Source organism: Ambystoma mexicanum, chromosome 4q (genome assembly GCF_040938575.1).
Source record: "Ambystoma mexicanum isolate Mex_15411 chromosome 4q, UKY_AmexF1_1, whole genome shotgun sequence".
Lineage (NCBI taxonomy): Eukaryota > Metazoa > Chordata > Amphibia > Caudata > Ambystomatidae > Ambystoma > Ambystoma mexicanum.
Window position 1 is genome coordinate 1,053,831,412 of NC_090928.1, and position 10,376 is coordinate 1,053,841,787.

Sequence of the window (10,376 nt, forward strand, 5' to 3'; positions counted from 1 at the left end):
AATGTTATAAAAGGTGAAACGATATCTCACCCACAAACTGGGAAGAAATTCAAAATCAGAGACTTTTCCACCTGCCTCTCCGCAGGTGTCATCTACTCATTGAAATGTCCCTGTGGTAAATTATACATAGGACAAACCACAAGACCCGTCAAAGAAAGATGGTCAGAACACAAATCCACCATCAGATGTAAGAATCTCAGATCCCCAGTGGCAAGGCACTTCATCGAATTCCAACATACGATTGCACAAATTAAATTTCAAGTCATAGAAATTGTCAAACGTCCACACAGAGGTGGCAATTACCAATCCCTGTTGTCACAGCGAGAGAAGTACTGGATCCACACACTTGACACTTTGCAACCTAAGGGTCTGAATGATGAATTCTCTTTGAGTTGCTTTCTATAGTGAATTGTGAAACTCACATGTTACATCGCCAACTACTATACACAAGTGTCAGTATCCCGGACCTTAAAAAAATTTTTTTTTCTTTGTCATTACAAGTGTTGTGACTTTGATGTTTTCTTCAAGGGAACTGTATTTTCCTATGTTTGACTTGCCTATATTCACTTAAATGTTTGCACCTGTTCACGAATGACCAATTGAACCATCTCTCCATTCGTTCGAACCTTGTATGAGTAATAGGCTACATCGCAATCTTTTATCCCCTTGCCATTGAATTATACTTGTCTCACTATATAATGAGTAGCCTCATGACTCTACATGATTTGTTTTGGACTATTAAGAGTAAACTGCATGTACCATTTGTGTTATCTATCATGACTGTAACGATTATTGTACTATTCACAAATTTCTGTTCCATTAGAACCAAAATTATAAAATGCGTTGCGATGGTGAACACCAGAATTCTTATGTTTCATTATGGAACATATTAACTCTACTTTTCTTATTTATCCTGATCTCTGGTCAGTCCCTATGAGTACGCTTGCACTATGCGCCATTGCATGATGGCCTCCATATTCCTCACTCACCGGCTTCTATGCCCTTTTCTATGTTTATTATTTAGTTTCCTTTCTACGTCTGACGGCGTGTCCCCAGCACAGCTCGTTACCTAGGTTACGACCGCGCGGAGCCACTGCCTGCCGGTTTCAGTTTCCACTAACAGTGTTCCCCGCACTGTACAGGTAAGCTACCGCTACTTGGGTCCCTTTGCCCGGTTGGGAGACCCCAGGTTTATTTTTCTCCAGTATAACAGAAATGTATATGTCCCCACTTAGGTGCCAGCAGTACGTGTCTCTTTGCAGATGCCCTGCATCGTATAATTGTTTCGAATACTTGTTGACCACACGGATGCCCCTGTTGCCTTGGCTACTCGTCCCGCAACTCGAGTGAGTGCATTCTTTAAAACCAATTCCGGTTTATTTTAAGTATTATTTATTTTATTCAGTAGCGCTCTTTTGGAGTTATTCTTTCTCCGTCCACAGGAGGGGTATGGTTTTTTCTTAAACACGCTCCCCATATTGACTCAGCTTTTTCACTATTCAAGGGTGGTCCTTGCTATTTAGAACCCACTACCGCTTTTGGCTTATCTCGATCTGTCTGACTCTTCATCACGCCATTTTCTAGATCCCACCATGTAGGTGGATCTCACACAATACATCTCCTTTGTTATGTGTTTAGCTATTAGTATAGAGTGTTTCTCTTTGATCTGTTAGTTCACTCTTTTCACCATACTAGATCTCCAGTATTCTGCTCTTCACCATCTCGCTAGCATCCCGAGTTATGTACAGCTTGTCAGTCAGTCCTTGACTGTTATGGAAATAAAATAAAAGATTTTACTTTTTGTCTCCTTGAAATGTTGTCAACAGTTCAATTGGGCCCTTATGAAGAAGAGGTTACCCTCGAAACGCGTCGGCCACTCCACAATTGGACAGCATCACCTCTCCATCATTTATTGCTTCTTCGCAATTTGTTTTAATATGTTAAACGTCACGAATTACTTTGTACAACAGAATGTGCCTTTTGGCAAATTTTGTTTTCCTCTTTGCCAAATAAATTGTTATATGCTCAACTAACAAACTGCTGTTATATATCTATATCCATATATTTGAAGGCCCTATGTGGCATCAGTAAACAGTGTGCAGGGGACGGGAGGGCCCCACTTTTTGGGTCCTCTTCTATTTACAGTTTTCAGGATACTCACTCCTAGTCTTGGAAGGAATGGGCCTCCGTCACAGATTTGGTCAACAGGTTTAGCTGCGGTTCTCTCGCCACGGACGGTCTCTGGTACCGGTTCTGCTCACAGCGATCTGGGTCAGCTCTGCTCTGCTGGTCTGGATCTCTGGTTCCGGCAAAAGTTCTTGGCACTGCCTACAGCTCTGCTTTCTGGGTGATTCTGGCACAAGGTTCTAGGCCAGAATCAAACAGCTTGCCCGGCTGTTGAAAAGTTTGGTTAGGTTGCTGGATTCTGAGGCCTGCTGAGAAGGATTCAGCTTAGGCCTCTCTGCTGCAAGTTCTGAAATCTGGAGTCTGGTTTTCTAAGTTCTGGTTCTGGAGTCTTCTGGATATTGTCTGGTCCAGCAGAGTGCTTCGCAAGAATTCAGGTGAAGTGGAAAAATGAGTGTCCCTTCCTGGGTCTTAGTGGCTCTTTTTATGTCTTTTGAAAGTGGGTGGGGTGGCTGACTTTCTATGCCCCACCCTCTCATGATCCTGATAGGCTAGAGAATTCTCTGTGCTCTCACTGGGGAACTAAGTAGTGAGTCAGGATGAGTCAGCGTGATGCTAATTTTATGGCTGGCTGAAGTCCCACCCCTTTGCATTTACTTAGAAAAACAATTTTTCATAACCACACATGCTTCCCAGATACACGAGTTGTTTAAATTACATGTACACATTGCAGATGAATTAAGGTACATTCTTGCCCAACTCTGATCTTCCTAAGAGCTTGGGTTCAGAAATGACAACTTATTTTCATTTTTGATTGGTTTTCCAATATTGGACTTTTACCTGAATTTACACAGAGGTACACCCCCCTTCTGGGCATATTACAGTAATTTACTAGGTCTCTAGCATAAGCACAGTGTCTGCAATATTAATGAATAGCAGGGTTCAGTCCCAAAACAACATACGGAATTGAGTTTAGACTCAAATTGTAGGTACATTTTTCATATTAAGGATCTCCAAATTGTACATTTCTGTCATCTGGTTAAAATTATTTATCAGTTTTATCAGTATTCTTATAAAACATATATTTGCCTTCAATTCAATTCACAAAAGTGTCTGGGTCCGCCCCCAGAAACTTGGTGAGTCAGAGATCACATGTCCTTCCTTCCAGGCAGAGCACTGTTTACAGATACACATCAAATCAGTATATTCTATTCAATTGAAAGAGTCTATTGTGTTGTTTCCTGCAGGTTGCAGGGATGTTCCCTCCTTCCCAATCAACAGGGCCATGTGATATCCTGGGCTGTTCCTGGGAATGCGAGGTGTTAAGACTTCCCATGAACAGAAGGCCTCTTGAACTGTTAATTGAATCAATCAGGCTGCCTTTTTGTGAGGGCCTGGGAACAGCAGGGGTTGAGAATTCTCATTAATCAGCAAGCCTTTGAAGTCCCAGCTATTTTAGGATCCGTTGCAACTCCTGAAATACAGTTCTCCTATCAGAGTTTAGATCGCTAGCGACGGTTAGTGTCCAATGCCGGTACTGCACCTATTTCTGGAAGCTGTCTTGAATTAATACATTTAAAAAAGAAAGGATTTTACTTGATAGTATATGATCCTTGCTTGAAATGGCATTGATGTGGATCTGCAGTAGAGTAAAGTAGAACACTCAACCAGAGTTGGATTTTTGTTTGGTGGTTTCGTGCCCATGATCTTGACATCAATAAAAACAGATTTTGAACAGAACCATCTTTCTTTGCACTGGTGGGTGGCAGGTCAGGCGACCATTTTGGTGTGCGCAAAACTGCATGGTTTTCCTAGATTCTGGCGCAAATGTGGGCTTTTCTGCCATCTTGGATTTTCTAAGCCCACAGCACCAAATGTTGTAGCATAATAGTTCAAACGTGGGTCAAGACACCCAACAAGCTTGACCCAAGTTTTTTACCCTGACACTTAATCTGTTCAGCTAGTGTGTGGGCCAGAGGCAGCCTTGCAGGTGCCAGCCCATTTTGCATGCACCCAAAATAATTCTGTTCTATATTTTCTACTTTGTGCATGCATGTTCACTTACTGCATTTTCTGCATCTCTACTCCATCATAAAATGTGTGGGCCAGGTGTTCTGGCATCTGCGCTTTCTTTCATTCAATAGTGACATCCAGTGGTTTCACCTGGAAAGCTTACACCAAGACATGTTCAGATCTGAAGTTGAGAACTGGAGTAGGGAGCTGAGGTGTTGGCTCTTAACTAAAGAAACACAGATCATGTTTAAGAAAACAACATGGTTATATAACTGAACAGTAATACAAAGAAATTATGAAATAAGGTGAGATCAAACATGTTCAGTGGGGATATTGGCGATACAATGATAGTCAATGGAGGTCAACATTCCTTTTAATGTCTATTAATGGTTGCCAGAGGGTCTTCCCACCAAATGTCATGGAGCTTTTATGGCAGGTGTCACCCTTAAATCTATAGAGACTGGCAAAGTACAGTCCTTTGAGGATGAACAAAGAACAATTGGGTTCATAAACATCTAGATACTCATTTTTCAATGGTGCTGTTTTGCGCTGTTTTTTTTTACAAACTTACTTGGGTAAATAACACAACAACAGCGAACTGTTCCCATGTATGAAACTTCTATAAGGTTGCAGGATAAAACCTGTTTTTCGGTAGGGGAAGATCCAGTAAAAACAAAAATTGTTAAGAGTGATGAATACAACTTTGTTTTATCTCTGAGAAACAAACAGATCATTGGACTGGAGGATTATTTTCTTTTCATTCTGGGGTTGTTTCCTTTTTCCTTCATGCCATCCCCCAACGCCAGTCTATTGATGAATTTCAGCTGTTTGCATGGCATGGTCTACATAGAGTGGAACTTCTTGGCCTCCATTCAGAGCTTGGTGCTTTCAGTAGACCTGTTGTTGGCAAACACTGGGCCTCATTACGACCCAGGCATTAAGGGTTAACGCCGTCGTTAACCCTTAACGCCTATTCTGATTTTAACGGCTGCTTTTAGCAGCCGTTAAAATCCATGGCGCTAACCTGCCATGATGCTAATTACGCCACCGTAATTTACGGTGGCGTAGTTAGCGCCTTCCCCACTCCCATTATGCCCTATGGGGCAAAAATGAGAATGGGGAAGGGAAAATGGGAAATGGGGATTTACCGCCCCACTCACCTTGGAATGGGGCGGTAAATCCCCCATCCACCATGGTGTAAACATAGTTTACACCATGGTGGTAAAGTTGGCGCAATTAGCGCCTGGGTCGTAATGACCCCCACTGTGTTCAGTCTTGAACATGCAGTAATGGTGGCAATTAAAATATGTGTCTTGTTTTACATGTACTGTGCATCAATTGCATGTCAGCAGACATTCTTTGTAGTTGCTTTCTTTTTGCAGTTCTGGCATGTCGTATGCGGTTGATCTTCAAGCACAGGTTCACAACCTGCAGAGAAGGCATTCTTGTCGTCTTGAGATGACACACAGGCACATGATACAGTCTATTGCCCTAATTATGTAGCCATGCACAGATCTGGCAAGTGCTTGTAATGTGAGAAAGGCAGTTAGATGGTAGATCTTCAGTTAGATGGTAGATCTTCAGAAAGTGCTCATAAGTAGAATTATTCTAGGTGACAGTCATCCTTTGATTGCATCAGGTGAGAAAGTTTTTGATTTCTCGCTAGATGGTGCACAAACCATTGGCTGACTTTCGTAAACGTCAAATAAAAATGCCAAACAAGTAATATGAGATCATTTTTATAACATTAATCCCTAAATAGGCTCCACGAATAGTCTTTACATCAACTTCCATTCAGGCTCTAAAATAATAAGAAAAGACCATTGGCCATTTGGGTGATCAAACCTGGCTATTTTGATCAATGGCCTGAATACCTTCAATCTCCTTCACCAGTTCTTATGCAGGCATTGTTTCCTAAAAAGGTATTGAAATGGGTAAATAAATGAGCTTAGGCTAATGTCATTCTAGACCCCCAGCTGTTTCCCCTAGGCTACTGATGTCCTGCCAAGATCTGTGTCTAATGTTTTAACTACCGAAGTACCTAATACATGGTTACTTTGAATTCAAACCTACAGGAGACAAATGCATGATGATCACTGTTAACATTGAAACAACCAACACATAGCCAATATTTTGTATACCTCACAATTATACAGGGGAGTTAACGTGTTTGTATATCTACAATAATGTAATTATTCAAGCAACTTTCTTCTATAACCTTTTTGTCTTGATAAAGGAGAAAATCCAATGCGTTAAACACACTGGCCTTATGTTGCAACACTATCATTGAGGTTTTTGGTGTTATTTAAGATAGATGAAAGAAGCAACAGAAACGTTTAGCATGTATAGTATCTTTCAGAATACAATATAACTATAGGAAGACTGTTTGAATTAATGTTTTATGGATTGATAATAGTTAGATTTATATAGGAAGGTAATTAAGATTTGTTTGGTTGATTATTGGTTTTGCTATAGAACTGTGTTGAATTCCAAGATAAAGTTGGATACCAATTTAGTTCAAGTTACAATATTATTTGAAATACACTAACAGATTGCCAAACACGCAAGACCTATCCCGAGGACAAGGAAACTGGCTACATAGGTATTGAGACAGCTAACGCTCTGAGAGGATGGACTCCAAGGGATATTAGAATCTGATAAAATGATTAGGACCGGCCAGAAGCAATCTGGTAGTGGGAAAATGAATGGAATGTGTAGAGGAGATCCCAAATATGGCCTGCACTCCAGCCACTCAGGTCGAAATGCCAGAAGCATACTTGCCAAGATATGTGACATATAAGGAGCAAATGAACCAACAGAGAGCCACGGTGGGGCTCTGTCCAGTAACCCATCAGAGGGACATGTATTCCTATTGAAGCACCAATAACCAGACAACCGTGGGCTGCAAGGTACCCACTGAGCAAACCATACCAGCAGCTGATACGAAATGTGGATTACTTACAAACAGTCCCTGAAGAGACCCAAAGAGCCCTAAAGGAGGGTAAATGGTGACGACATAAGAGCCCAGACAGACGTAAAGATGAACATAAACGACGAACGAAAGATGACACAAGGGCAAAATACAAAGAATAAAGATGTAAATGGATGTGTAAGAAGAAACGATGTTGATACATAAAGAGACTTAAGGAAATGTAGCTGTGAAACAAGATGGAAGTCTTCAACCAGCTAACGCTTGTAAATAGGCTTGAAACGCAAGAAGCTAAGTAAACGGAACTGCTTGCAATGCTTAGTAGAAGAATAGAGCGGCATGCGCCAAGTATATGTCTACCTCAATCATGCACGCTATACAAGTGCGACTCCATTTTATAAAAGCAGAATTAAGCCCAGACTGCAAGGGTCCTACCCGGCCGAGATTCATATAACAGCTAAAGCCAGGAGGAAGGAGCGGAATCGAAACTCAGTAAGAAGTAGCTCATGTCTTGGAATTCGAGGTCTACTTAAGGAAGGGAGGAGAGAGGCAACTTCGGGGAATCGAAACTTCACAGCATAGCATCCAGCCTGTGAAGGCCGAGATAAGGAGGCCCCAGGCAGGTGGCGAGGCGAAGGAAGAATCAAATACACGAAATAGAGGGAAAATGAAGCAGATTTGTGGTGAACAGACACGTGACCAGCCAGGCATGAAGAGGTACCAACGTCTGATGTCACCTAGAACCCGAGGATGCCATAACTTTTCCTGATAAGAAGCTACAGTTTTGATGCCATTCTCGGCCAACTAATTGACACATAGCCCTAAAACACCGAGTGATGGGAAGGAGGCAGGGTGAATCTTGGGGCACTCCGCATCTGGGTGTCCATTCTGCATGCTGCTAATTAAAAGTGGAGATTTATGCCTAGGGTTGTAACCCACACAATCACAATGGACCAAATAATCTAGGGTCCTATAGCTAGTACAACCAATAGGACGTCGTACTTGTAGTGATGTCCATCTCGAGTGATGTAGTGGGATGGGCATAGACGCCCACCCGATAAGAGTTATCCAATCCGCATGCTCTGCTACCATATACAGATATAGCACCTATACTTAAGTTACCTTTCCAACCAATAGAATTGCATGACAAACTTATGAGTTTTGCACGTCAACTGATGATGAATTTTGCACATAAAAGTTGCTGTCTGATTGAAGAATTTGGAAGTTGAAGCGAGACAGGTGATCACATCATTGATGATCAACATTTGTTTCCCCGTTTTTTGTACTTGTCATTAAACAGACTTCCCTTTGCCAAACTATTGAGTTGTCCTTATTGAAGTGTGTTGGAGTAAGTGAATCCTGCACCCCCCTTCCTCACATGTTGCAGCTATCTTGTATTACAGGTACTAGAGGGTGAGCTCTGACATATGGGCCCATCAGAGGATGCTCCGCCCTCCTGTACACTTGGTAGCGTGAGGATGGTTCGACCATCAACTATTGATTAATTAATACTAAGACACCCATAGACCGATGGCACGAAGTAACTCTAGGCCTTCGGCAATATCACCAGTCCTTCGCCATTCGGCTGAGTAGCCTGAGAAGCTTCCCGTGGACAATGATAGAAGTAAGTCCATCAAATCTGCAGTAGGTCTGAAGGAACCTGCCTTTCCAAGCATAACCCTTCTCATTCCCACAGGCAGCGAATCGGACGAAAAGACCGCAAGAGGCAGAAAAAGGAGGGGCGGTGACCCCGAAGTTCCAGAGAGGAAAAGATGTGAGCGGTGAGTGAAACGATAAACTCATTACTTTGGCAAATGCCTCGTAGGCATTAGAACAAGTAAGGGAAAGGTAACGGAGGGTGGCGGAGAAAAATAAGAATAGTCAGAAGTAGAGAAGACTGTATATATATAAGGGGTTAATTACTAGAGTATAAATTGATAAAAAGTGGTTACCGGGATAGACACCTGAGGTAAAAAGTGGTTACCGGGATAGACACCCAAGATAAAAAGAGGTTACCGGGATAGACACCCGAGATAAAAAGTAGAGGTTACCGGGATAGACACCCGAGATAAAAAGTAGAGGTTACCGGGAGGACACCCGAGATAAAAAGTAGAGGATACCGGGAGGACACCCGAGAGGAAAAAGTAGAGGATACCGGGAGGGCACCCGAGAGAAAAAGTAAGAGGATTCGCCTTGTTCCTGCGCTTTAATATAGCGGTCAGAAGAAACATGAACTCAGAGCCCACATAATAGGGGACGATTAGGCTACAGTGACGATTAAAGACGGCACTAATGGGGTTCGTTTAAACCCCATGTCAGGGTATTGATTAGAAGGCAGGTATATGTATGTCCAGCTGGTGTCCGTCTAGTCTGTCTAGTCTGTCAAAAGTCTGTCATGCGTGTCCTGTTATATGTCAAATGTAAAGAACTGTATTATTGATTGTTTGAAATGAAGTTTGGGTTTTACGCAATTCTGTAACTAAGAGGGAATCACCAATGGATTGATGTTCTTGAGTAAATTGATGATATAGAACTTTGGCAGGAAAGATTGGATTGGAGCTTGCGTATTTGGTGCTTGCTCGTACTGGTGAACGTATTGAAACTGCATAAATATTGTTGGTAACGAAATTTAAAAATGGAGGAGATTACCCCACTTGCCCATTTAAGCAAACAGTTGCGCAAGCATGCACCCAAGCTTAAAAAGTACAGCACTGAGTGGGTTAAGGTTACCGCCCACAAAATGTTTATGCCGTGGCCACAGAACGGGTCTTTATCTAAAGCCGTCTTACAGCATATGACGACTTATCTGCATGCTACATACACAGGTAAAAAGTTAGAGAAACGCCTCGCTGTTCTAGAACTATGGAAAATGTTTGTACAGACGAAGGAGGAAGAACCACCTGCAGACTGGATATTAAACATATGCACGGAGGGGGGTGAGATGCCTACCGCGCCACCAGCCCCGCCTGAGCCAGTCATCGAGGGAAGTAAGTCAGAGGGACTCTACCCGCTAAGAGAACTCAAGGCAGCCACGGGTTATAGCAACCCCGCATATGAGTCACCTACGTACAGTAGTGATGACAATAAAGGGAAGGATCAGGAAATTAATCTTACCTCCGCAGTCCCAAGGGACAAGGAGAGACGCGATGATGAAAGGAAGGACCAGGCACAGAGTTGTGCACCTCTCATTAAGGAGAGAGAGGGAAAGAGATGGAAAGGAAGTGAAGACAGAACTGATGAGATAGCATTCGCAAAAGACAAATCGATGGGAGGACAGATATTGTTGAAACTTGATGTAAAAGGAAGTGAT

The 10,376-nt window shown here is 42.4% G+C and overlaps 1 long non-coding RNA gene across 1 annotated transcript; it reads left to right on the forward strand.

Annotated features, from left to right (window-relative positions):
• Positions 1-1,022: 1,022 nt before the first annotated feature.
• Positions 1,023-2,037, forward strand: LOC138468166 (uncharacterized). Its single transcript, XR_011268218.1, has 3 exons — positions 1,023-1,142; positions 1,236-1,346; positions 1,827-2,037. It is a non-coding gene; the product is annotated as an uncharacterized lncRNA (long non-coding RNA).
• Positions 2,038-10,376: the final 8,339 nt, after the last annotated feature.